General features: G+C 37.4%; 1 pseudogene; it reads right to left on the bottom strand.

Moving 5' to 3' along the window:
• Window positions 1-5,431: 5,431 nt before the first annotated feature.
• Window positions 5,432-8,081, bottom strand: LOC112038826 (phosphoribosylaminoimidazole carboxylase, chloroplastic-like; annotated as a pseudogene).
• Between the last annotated feature and the right edge of the window lie 4,786 nt (window positions 8,082-12,867).

Here is a 12,867-nt window from a genome sequence, read left to right on the forward strand (position 1 = left end):
GAAGTGTAGTGGGCATGGAGGGGACAAGTACGGGTTCATTACAAATATGAAGTTGCCAACTTGTTTTTTTGTGGCAAGATGGGTCATGATGACAAACATTGTCATGCTTACTCAAGATGACAAAACGCGACACCCCAATATGGTGACTAGTTAAGGGCTTTAGAACGTCAAAAGGTGGAAGTGGCAGACCGAATCGCTTCTCTAATGGCGGCCACAGTGCTGGTAGTGATAACCAAAGTGGTGGAAAAGATCAAATGTCTGAGAAAGCACTCCAGCCCTCTCCTGCAGCTCAGGGTGGAGAATGCTCTGACAATGACTGTATTCAAAATTCAAAAAATGCACAAGATTCAAGCAAAACTTATCAGATGAGGGGATGTGATGTTAAAGGCACCTCAAAGTGTCAGGTAGCAGGAAGTATGGTGGGATTAGACAATTTGGATGCCAGTTCACGGGTTATGAGTCAAGGAGGGGCCCCACGTGATGAAGAGTCTATGCCAATCCCTATGGAAACTTCCAGTACTGGGGTGTTAGTGATACAGTTTTAAATGTGGGCTAAAATGCATAGGAATTAAAAGACCCACCCCAAGTCACAAGCCCACACAAGCCCATGTTTTTGGCCTAAGCACATGAAATAGGTGGAGAACAAACTGATCAAGGAGTTACGAAGGCCCAAGCTAGAAGGGGCCGAATAAAGAAACTTGCTAGGGAGCAAGGACTAACCCAAGGTAAGGTCTTTGACTCCTAAAGCTCAATTCTTGGTTTAAAAAGGCTTGGCTCTCAAATTTTCTCAGACAGTAAGGAGAAAGTCTTTAGAAGACGAAAGTGTGGTGGTTCTGTTGGAAGTCCCAGTAATGATGATATATCGGCGGCGACTGCTGTGCAGCGCCGTCGAGAGCCATGAATTCCTTAGGATGGAACTGCCCGGGGCTTAGGACCCCCCAATCAGTTCGAGCGTTGCACGATTTTGTGCGACAATGGGCTCCCAAAATAGTTTTCTTGTCAGAAACTAAGTTAAAATCAAAGCGTATGGAAAGAATTCGAAATAGAATTGGTTTTGCAAATGGGCTTTTTGTTTCAAGTTATGGTTGTAGTAGAGGTCCGGCACTCCTTTGGACCAGGGAGACTGACTTGGAAATTAAAAGTTTTAGTAATCATCACGTTGATGCGGTAGTCACAGAGGCAAACTCAGATTTTAAATGGAGAATTACTGGGTTCTATGGTCATCCCCAATCTCATCTGAGACAGTTTTCATGGGATTTGCTTGCTTATTTAAAAAATTAGTACCAGCTTCCTTGGATTTGTTTCGGAGATTTCAATGAGATTTTATCTAGGGAGGAGAAATCGGATGGGCTGCTACATTCCCAAGGGCAGATGGAAAAGTTTAGAAATGTGGTTAACCACTGTGGCTTTAAGGACCTAGGCTACGTTGGGCCTGACTTTACTTGGTGTAATATGCAGGAAGGAGCTGGTAGGATATATCTCAGACTTGATAGAGTATTTGCTACTAGTGATTGGGTGGACAAATTTGGTGAGGTCAGAGTCTACCATTTAGTTGATTCTACCTCGGACCATTGCGCTCTGTATTTATCTGATCCTAAGGTCCCCAAGCTGCCACGTGCCCACCAGTTCCATTTTGAGTCTATGTGGACAAAGAAAGAGGAATGTAAGGAAATTATTGAAGCGGCTTGGTGCTCGGGTAGTGATTTGTGTTCACCTAGTGGGATTGCATCTGCTCTTTCAACTTGTGCAACTGACCTTAAGGCTTGGAGCTCTACTACATTTGGGCAAATTCCAAAAGCAATTCAGGAAAAAAGAAAGAAGCTTAGTTCCTTAGTTCAGCTTGATAATGATGGGTCTTTGGGTGATGAGACAAACCGAGCACGGAAGGAAATTAATGATCTCCTTGATAGTGAGGAGATTTACTGGGGTCAACGTTCAAAAGCCCACTGGCTTAGAGAGGGTGACAAGAATACTAAGTTTTTTCATGCAAGGGCCTCTGAAAGACGGAAGCAAAATACAATCTTGGGAATCTGGGACAAACATGGTTACTGGTGTAGGGATCAAGATAGTTTTGCCAGAGCTACCATTTCCTATTTTGAGGAATTATACACCACCTCCCACCTAAGTCAATCAGAGAATGTAATTGCTCCCATCCCAACCTTAGTTACTCCCGAAATGAACTCAGAGCTCTCTAGAGCCTTTACTAGGGAGGAAGTAGTCTCGGCCCTTAAGCAGCTGCATCCATCGAAATCGCCTGACCCTAATGGTATGTCTGCCCTTTTTTTCCAAAAATATTGGAATATTGTAGGCACTAATGTTTCTAATATGGTCCTAAATGTTCTTAACTCTGGCATGTCTTTATCTGATATCAATAAAACCAATATTGCTCTTGTGCCAAAAACCAATAATCCCCAAAGAATGACTGAATTTAGACCAATTAGTTTGTGCAATGTGGTTTATAAGCTTGTTTCTAAAACTCTAGCTAATCGTCTCAAAGCTATCCTTCCCTATATTATTTCAGAAAATCAAAGTGCATTCACAGCTGGCAGTCTTATTACAGATAACGTTTTGGTGGCTTATGAAATTATGCACTGCCTGAAGCACAAGAAATGTGGGCAAGATAGCTTCATGGCTGCAAAGCTAGACATGAGTAAAGCTTTCGACAAGGTAGAATGGAGCTTTATTGAAAAAGTTATGAGAAAAATGGGCTTTAATGAGAATTGGATCAATCTAGTGATGAATTGCATATCCTCGGTGTCTTACTCTGTCATTATTAATGGCACAACGTATGGGAGCATTATGCCTACTAGGGGGCTTCGACAAGGCGACCCACTGTCCCCGTATTTATTCCTTCTATGTGCAGAAGGTTTCTCAGCCCTTATCCATGATGCAGCAAGGAACAATCAGCTGAATGGCATCTCTATTTGTAGGAGGGCGCCAAGAATCACTCACCTTTTTTTCGCTGACAACAGCCTCCTCTTTTGTAGGGCCAATGGTACTGAGTGTAGTAAGCTAAAAGAAATTCTTAGTATGTATGAATTAGCTTCGGGGCAAAAGATCAACACAGACAAATCTTCTATCTTTTTCAGCCCAAATAGTTCCCAAGAGCTTAAAGATGAGATTATAAACATCCTTGGGTCAATGCACGACTCAAATCTTGAAAAGTACCTTGGCCTCCCCCTCAATCATTGGTAGATCCAAGAAGCTTGTCTTTGCGGAGATTAACGAGAAAGTAAGCAAGAAGCTAGCAAGCTGGAAGGGTAATTTGCTCTTTATGGGTGGAAAGGAAGTTCTTATTAAAGTAGTGGCCCAAACCATTCCCATTTACACAATGAGTTGCTTCCAACTTCCAAAAACTCTCTGTAAAGATCTTGAAAAATTGATGAGGAGCTTTGGGTGGGGGCAAAAACACCAGGAGACCAAAATGGCCTAGTTTGGTTGGAAGACTATATGCAGGCCTAAGTTGCAGGGGGGAATGGGTTTTAGAAATTTGCAGGCTTTCAATCTTGCCTTGCTTGCAAAACAAGCTTGGAGAATCCTCACAAACCCGAGTTTCCTGGCAGCCTGCATTCTTAAGGCAAAATATTTTCACTTTTGTGATATTCTCCATGCCAGTCTAGGCATGCCCATCTTACACCTGGCGGAGTATCTTTAGTAGCCTAGAGGTTTTGCGTAGTGGTACAAGATGGAGAGTTGGAAATGGGCATCTAATCCACATTTGGGATGACAAATGGCTCCCAAGTCCCTTGACTTATAAAGTTATCTCTCCTCCTCACCCTTATGAGGACTACCCCATGGTCTCATCTCTTATTGATCCAATGACTAGATGGTGGAAGTTAGAGACTGTCCGTGCCCTCTTCCTTCCCTTTAAGGCTGATATCATTTTAAAAATCCCCTTAAGTTTCAATCTTCCAAATGACAAGCTCATTTTGATAGGGAATAAAAAGGGAGAATTCACAGTTAAAAGTACCTATTTTGTCGCAAGCAAACTCCTTGACTCAAGGGATGATGGGGAATGTTCTTCTGGTGATTCAAATGCTAGGATTTGGAGGAAAATCTAGTCTCTAAAGCTTTCGGAAAAATTCAAGATTTTCTCTTGGCGTGCTTGTGTAAATGGCCTTCCCGTACTTACAAAAATGGCTACTAAAGGTAATCAAACTTACTGTGTTTGGCCAATCTGTGATGAGGAGCCTGAAAGCCTTCTTCGTGCGTTAATCTCTTGTGATTTTGCTCTTTCGGTGTGGTCCCTTTGGCATGACTACCCCATTGATTTGCTGCTAAAAGCATCAGATTTCAATGACTTAGTGCTCCATCTTTGTTCTTCTCCGTCTGCTTTGTGCCTGTAATTTTTCTTTGCAATTGCTTGGTCAATTTGGTGCAATAGGAACAAGCACATCCACGATGAGAACAGTATGCAGCCTTTGCAAGTTTTGGAGATTGCTAAGAGCTTGGTTGAGGATTTTAGGGAGGCCTCCTCATAGGACTTTCCCTCTCCTCCGCCCCCACAATGTGGTTGGGTTGCTCCCCCGCCAGGTTACTTCAAGGTTAATGTGGATGGTGCCTCCTCCATTGATGGCAATGGTGTCTCTGGTGTAGGAGCTGTCATTCGAGATGAGTTGGGTGTGATTGTTGCTGCTCTCTGTAAGGCTCTGCCCATGCACTACCCTGCAGAGTGGACAGAACTTTTGGCCTTGGAGCATGGTGTTCTCTTAGCTCAAGCATTGAACCTTCGGAAGGTGATCTTCGAATCTAATGCCTCTTCGGTCATTGCAGCAGTTTCTCAAGTCAACGATGGTGGCATTATGGGACACCTTGTGCAAAGCTTTCAGTCCGTGGCATCTGTCTTCAATTGTTGTAAGTTCTATCACGTGAAAAGGGATTACAACAGGGCTGCTCATGAGCTAGCCCAATTTGCTAAGTGTAATCAAGCTTCCAATCTCTGGAAGGGTGTTATACTGCTCTGTTTAGTTCACTTATGTCAATCTGGCCTAAGTTGTTTTAATTAGCTTTTGGCCTTTGTTGTACTCATTTTCCTTTGTTATTGAAATACAAGTTTCTCTTCAAAAAAAAAAAAAAAAAAAATTGGCTTATAAAAATAAAATATGTTGGGAAGCTTGTGTACCGTGTACTAATATCACTTCCTAGCCATCAAAGTTCGGCACCATTTTTTCTGTCTTTTCTTTTATAGGTGCAGCAGGTGGGTTACACAGAATAATCCTTCGTCTCCCTTAAATTTACCCAGCAAATTTATGTTGAACAAGATTCAATCTCCTATATTTACCGTACCAATCTGCCTTGATGGTTCGCCTTTATTCATTGACAAGTGAAAATAACATGGGCTTGCCAGTTTTAATTAAAATTGGACTGGCCTGCTAATATCTTTTAGATTACTCCCCAGATATAACTTTAAACTAGTTATAACATTTCAGGGTACAAGAAAAACAATATGAACTTCCAGGATTAGAACTCTCCAAGAAATCTGCAGTGTAAGATTCTCCGGGCTTTTATCCAGAAGAATAACAAGAATAGTCTATGATATATTCAATTCTATATTTCAATCCAATTAACATGTGGCTGTGCCACCATCCAAAGACAAGCTTAAGCCTACCAAGTACCAATAGATATCATAGACTTGAATTGTGCAGCTCACTGGCCTTCAATGGCAGAACAATTGCTTGAGACCAATTAAAAAAATCGTTCATCGTAAAGTACTAGAACTCAATGCTATAATAAATCATTGATTAACATCTAAATTTTTAAGGCCAAAAGAACACCCTTATGCAACTAAAGGGATACTTTTGACTCATTCAACTTAACTGCTACAGTGGACCCCTTATAGCAACTACAATGGATACAAGCTTCTTCCTAGTCCCACAAACGCCCTCTGTTTTCTGTACTTCCTTTCCTTCTTGATCTCTCAAAATTGAAGCAAAATTGCCAGTTATCCTCACTTGAACTTTTTTCTGTTAACACATTTTTGCATTCATCCTACATATATTGATCCGCTTTGGATATATTCTTTAGTTAATTCCAAATTTTTCTGCGGTAATGTATTCTCCAAACTTGAACTTCCATAGTGTATCAAACTCACAAAAATCATGCATATGGCTGGCAAAGCAGTTATGTACTTATGGATTCAAATAGGACTCCCAACCATCCTTTTCCAGCTTCTCTGCTTTTCTCAAGACATCATTTCTTGTGTCTTCTTGATACTGGCTCATTCTGCAAAGGATATTATTCCAGAATCAGCTCATGCAAGACTTGTGAACTAAAGTTTTTTTTTTCTTGGTTTCATACCCAACACAAAGTTTTGCGTTACTTCCAGAGAGGGAAGAAAGAAAAAAACCACCTTGCCAATAGGTCAGCATCATGAATCCCCATCATCCTTACTGCAAACAAACCTGCATTGGCAGCATTGTTTATTGCAACTGTTGCAACTGGAACACCCCTTGGCATCTGCATAATCATCAAAGGAATAAATAAAAATTAGGACTTTGTGGTGATTAAATTTTCCTTGTGAACTCCGTGTACCAAGGAAACTGTTTCCTTTGCTGTGTGTTTCTTGTTTCTCCTTTTTCAATAAAGCTTCTTAATACCAATCAAACACCCCAAAAAAAAAAAAAGTGCAAGTAGAAATCAAATATGAACTTGAGATAACGAATGAAGCACCATCTTTTCTGAGGCTCTAACATTGGACAATGTTTTAAGGCAATGAAACTCATTGTCCAAATCTCAACCTGATTAAGCGAGTGTCTACATGCTTGCACCATTCTGATGTTTTTTGTTTTTTGATAGGTACCATTCAGATATTAGATATTCAGCACTAATGATTTTTTTTTTTTTGGTTTCATAGAAATTCAGCACCTATGATTTTTTACTTATTTTTTATTTAGTGACATAGATATTCAGCACCATGATTTTTTTTTTTGGCTCCAGGCACCTAATAATTAAATTAATTCCAAAAAAAAATTCCTTCACCTCATAAACATGGCTTAAAAATATTGCCTCCATCAACTTGCCTTAATTTCAGTAGTATTTTTGTGCCAAGGAAATATATGTAGTAATTGTAAATAAAAATAAAAGAATAATAGTAATTCTCTGTGCCAGAAAACACATCCCAAAGAATTAAAATAGAATTTCTCTCATCAAATAAAGCAAACACATTAATTAATCAAGGATAAGCAACTATAAAAACCAGAAAAAGGGCATCCCTAAGACTCCAGCATTCAGACATCCAATTTAAATGCCCTAGTTTTTAAGAACTAATATTATATTCATAGGATATTGGATCTTTACAACACTTACCCATCCCATAAATGAGTCCAAATCTTCTGTCCCACTTTTCCTGCTCCACTCTATACTCTACCAATAAATACTTGCCACGTGTTCATCTAATTAATTAAATACTACTATTAATTAATAACTGTAGTATTAATAAGTCAATAATGATAGTATTTAATTAATTAGGTGAACACGTGACAAGTATTTATTGGTGGAGTATAGAGTGGAACAGGAAAAGTGAGACAGAAGATTTGGACCCCATAAATGTAATAATTTAGAAGTCAGAAAATAATATACCTGCACAATGGACAGCAGTGAGTGTGCAGAAGCACGCACGGGAACGCCAATAACAGGCAAGGGAGTGAGTGCAGCTACCATACCTGCAAGTTACAACAAAGCTCAATTAATTCCATGAGACATGTAAAGCAACTGTGAAACAATATTTGGAGCATAGTTCAAATAAACTTGCCTGGCAAGTGGGCTGCACCTCCAGCACCAGCAAGATAATCTAATGCCTCTGAATGCCTCTCTCCAGGCAGATGAGGCATAAGAAAACATCATTTCAAGGGTCCAGTGAGCTGAAACTATTTTCACCTGCATATTATAATTTGTTAAGTTAGACCTGGAATATACAAGAAAATAAAATTAAATGATCAATAACTTCTGAATTCCAAAATAGACCCTGTAGTTCATTAGAAGTCAACCTCATAAGGCACACCAAACATATTCAAAATCCTTGAGCATCCTTCATAACAGGAAGATCTGAATCAGAACCCATAATGATCCCAACACATGGTGTTACTGCATTTAGAATGGGAGCAACATAAACACAATTTGAGTGTAACAAACTTTCAAAATCAAAACTTAAGGAAATAAGGGTATAGCTATATGAAAGATCGGTGATCCCCCCCCCCCCCACCCCCAAACAAGAGAATAAAAATCAGAAATGAAGATTGAAGATTGACAAAAGCAATATCTTGGTAAAAGGAGAATTAAATCAATTTTTTAAATGGAAATGATTAATTGTAATCTCCAAACGGTTTAGAATCCATGCCTCTTAAAAATAAAATCTTGTGGTAATTTCCCTCCCTGCACTATCACTTTTCCATCCTAAGCCAAAGTAGACTTTTTTATGCAAAATATAATAACCTAAAGCTCATAGCATGACAATTTAAAGTAGCATTAGTGCTGATTATTCTGGAAACTACCCCATGTAGTGTGGGTGCAGCATGTAGGAATATTTTTATGTAAGAAAATGTAAAACATTGAATAAATAAATTCAATTGAGGCAATCACTGACTTAAGGAAATATTCTCCAAAAAGATGCACCAAAATCAAATTCAATTGATAGCATAGATGCAAACATCTCACCACACCTTCCAAAAACATTTGTGCCTCCTAGAGAAAACTTGCTTTTTGGTTAACCAGCATCGTGACATTCAGTAAATAAATATGAGAAGTCCCTAGTGCAATTACCTGCAGCCTGACAATCAGAACCTTCTTCCTTCAGAATTGATTTTAATCGTTCTTCCACATCACCCATGGAAGGCCCAACAATTGTGACATGGCCCATCTTTTGCTGCTTTCGCATTTCTGCCAAGTCATTAAGACAATACAGGAAAATGTCAAGTATGAGGTAAAGGTCAAATAGCGCGCATGTGTGTGTGAGAGAGAGAGAGGAAAAAGAAATTCACATACCTGGCTTGTCATACCAATGGAACAGTAGCCCCAGGAATGCTCATGCCCTTCTAAATCAGTTGATGAGCTAATATAAAACCAGGCTTACCTTGAAATTTAATATATAAATAAATAAAAGAGAGACATTTGACATGTGGGGGGAGGGGGTAGTGAAAGATAGTTATGCTGAATAAAGACATTTCAAACATTTTGTTGTACATTGATGTTCCAATTTACTTTTTTTACTAACATTAACAAGTTTTCCAAGATAAAATAATTTGAGAACTGAAAATCAGTTAATGAGAACCAGGACAGACAGAACGTTTGATTTGTATTAATTGTAATTTCTTAAAATTTCGTTATTCACAACGGTATACAAAGTCATCAAGCTCAAGCACAGAATTATACCTAATTCTAGTTGCAACTTCAACAAACTTCAAGAAGAATATTTTCAGTGAAAGTATGTTACAGAAATAGGTTCTGAAAGAAACGAATGACTTCAGCTTCATGCCATATTCATTTTATATATTAGATAAATAAAAAAATAAAAAGAAATTCTTCACCTCATCTTCACCCAGTATAGTGTACATGACAGCAGCAGGAGTTTTCATTGATGGCTCACCAAGTGGAAGACCAACAACAGCCTGCAAATGTTGTTCAAATTGTGAGGTGTACCAAGACTCAATTGTGTGATGACCACTATTATGGGGTCTAGGAGCCACTTCATTTAGAAGCATCTGTTAAGAGTTCAGAACATAAATTCATTAGCCAGAAGCAGATAATGCCGAAACAAAATTAGGAAAAAATATAGAGGATAACAAAAAAGGAAGCAATTGTGTGTGTGTGCGCGCACCTTTAACAGTCTCAAAGAAAGAAGCAAAAACACAGCCTGACCATCCCCAGTCAAAAACAATTCAACTGCAAACACACCAGCGCCTTCTAATGAACTAACAGCTTTGTAGGCAACATCAGTAGCATGTTTCCAAATATCCCATGAGACATTAGCCAGTGCCTTGACTATGTGACACATGTTTTCCCTACAAGAGATCAAATATCCTTAATGAGAAGTATAGGGATGTAAAGTTAACACCTAAATACTAAAGGTGAATGCTTCTCACGTAATTCTGCATCATTTAAGATTAAACCATGAAAGGAAAATAGACAATGTAAACACTGAAATTTACATATTACTTGTGAATGGTTTCAACAACAGCTCCTGGAGTTATTCCCAAAAAAGAAGTAAATAATATCTATAATCCATGAGATTCTATCTTTCACACTATTAAGAAATAAGTCAGAAATTTCTGACCTGACCCGACCTGAAAAATACCTGAACCGAACCCCAGTTTTTGACCCAAAGTAAAAACAGGTTGACCTGTGACCCGACCCACATTTTACGGGTCAACTCGACCCGACCTGCAACCCAAACCATTTTTTAAAACTTTTTTTTTTGGTAAAAAAAATATAATAAAATTAAGACAATATTGGTTTAATTGTTTGTTGTGAGCTTTAAGGAAACAATTGAGACATTTACATAACATGCAAATTAATTGAAAAATGAATGATTAAACATTCTGTAATGAGTAAAAAATTTTAGATATCAAATAGAAAAGTACATGCGAAGATAATCTGGTTACAATACAGTTAAAAACTTAGATTTAAAATTGTAGACGTGTGAGAAACATTCACAAGTGTGAAAATAATGAAGTCAAAGTATCAAATTAACATAAATTATAAATGCTTAGACCTATTTTTTAACAATTTATGTCCAAAATAAATGACTTTTCAAAATAAATTATGATATTTCCTAGAGTGTGTATTGCTTAACAATGATATGATAATGATATGATATCATAAAAGAGACCATGTATAAATAAGTAAACAATCAAACTTTAATGTATATCTCAAATTGAAATAGAGTACCAACCACAATTACCAATAGATTATAAAATTAAATTTCAAGATTGTAAATTTCTTATATGTTTTTATTTTTTGTCAAATGAATTATCCAATAAGTCATTTGTAATTTTGTTTCATATTTTGGAATGTAATATTGTGTAGAAATAAAACTTGTGTATTTGTTTTACTTATCTTTGTGTTATTTTGTTTTAGATAGCAATATTAGGATTTGTATAATTTTAAAATTATTGGATAAGTATTAATAAGTATAGTTCATTCTTGATATAAATGGTGAATTTAAAGTAATGCATTTTACATCAAGTAATTTGTTACATGACTTTTCAAATGGCAAATACATGTTTTCTTTATAAAAAAAAAAAAAAAAAAAATCATGTGAAAAATACAGGTCAACACGACCTAACCCGATTGACCCAAACCCGATTTTAATCCGCTTAAAATGACCACTTTTGACATGCAACCCAATTGACCCGACCCACCCCACCTGTTTTGCCATGTCTAAGAAATACCATATTGCTTCAGCCAAAAAAAAATATATATATATTGATCATATGAAAGCATAATTCAAATGAAGTCTAAATTTCTGGATTTAAAAGTTATTTTCATCATATTAAACGCAGCCATAAAGTTAAAAAATTATCCTAAAACCCTAATGACAAAAGCTGCAGCAATAAAATATGATTGGAATGTAAATAATTTAGACATTTTTCTAGACCTATATATTTTCAAAATGCATCAATGCATGCTTAGAAGTCAAAGCGGAGAGGAGTTATAAGCTAAACAAACTAATTAAAATATGTGCATTAAAGTAAAAGAGTATTACTTTAATACAGTTCTTTAGACAACAGTTTTGGCCGCCATATATCAGTATTATACACAATTTTTAGAGAACAAGATAAGCAAATTGGGTATTTTATGCAATTTGCTATACAAAACCAGCTAACGAACTTCTTTTCAATTTCACAAGTATCTATGAGCATGAAGACATACAGGCAAGTAGGCATGTGATCATCAAAGCAAGTAGACATGTGAGCATGTTATGATCAAAGCAAGTAGATATGTAGGCTAATTATCATCAAAGCATGTGAACATACAAGCATGTAATCATGAGAGCATACAAGCATATGAGCATTTTAACACCCAAACATACTTCTAATCCCCCAATCACCTCTATATTCAAGTACAATCATCAAAGCATTTGAGCGCATAAATGTGCAAATACATGATCACTTTAGCCTTCAAGCATATATACATTTCATCATCCAAGTGTGCGCATGCGTGTGGATATTAAAAATGTGAAAATTAATGCATGTGAGCATGCGATCATCAAAGCATTTCAACATAAGAGTAGGTAATCATCAAAGCGTCCAAGCATATGAGCATGAAGGCATACAGGCAAGTGGGCATGTGATCATCAAAACAGGTTGACTTGCGAGCATAAGATCATCGAAATATGTTGTAGAGAAGCATGTGAACATCAAAATATGTGAACATAAAAGTATGTAATCATGAAAGTAAGTAGACGTGAGAATGTTATCATCAAAGCAATGACAAATGTGTGCAAGTTGTCAACAAAGCATGTAAACATAGAAGCATATGATCACTTAAGCACCCAAGTGCACATACTTCTAATCTCTCAATAACCTCAGTATTCAAGTACAATCGTCAAAGAATTTGAGCGCGTGAATGCAAATACACGGTCACTTTAGTTTTCAAGCCTATATACATTTCATCATCCATGTGTTTGCACGTGTGTGGATATCAAAGCATGCGATCATCAAAGCATTTCTACATAGGAGTAGGTAATCATCAAAGTATCCAAGCATATGAGCATGAAGGCATACAGGCAAGTGGGCATGTGATCATTAAAGCAAGTAGACATGGGAGCATATGATCATAGAGGCATGTGAACATAGAAGCATGTAATCAACAAAGCATGTGAACATGGTGCATGTGATCATCAAAGCAAACAGACATGTGAGCATATTATGA

The sequence above is a fragment of the Quercus suber genome, unplaced genomic scaffold, assembly GCF_002906115.3.
Source record: "Quercus suber isolate HL8 unplaced genomic scaffold, Cork oak 2.0 scaffold_142, whole genome shotgun sequence".
In the NCBI taxonomy this organism is placed as follows: domain Eukaryota; kingdom Viridiplantae; phylum Streptophyta; class Magnoliopsida; order Fagales; family Fagaceae; genus Quercus; species Quercus suber.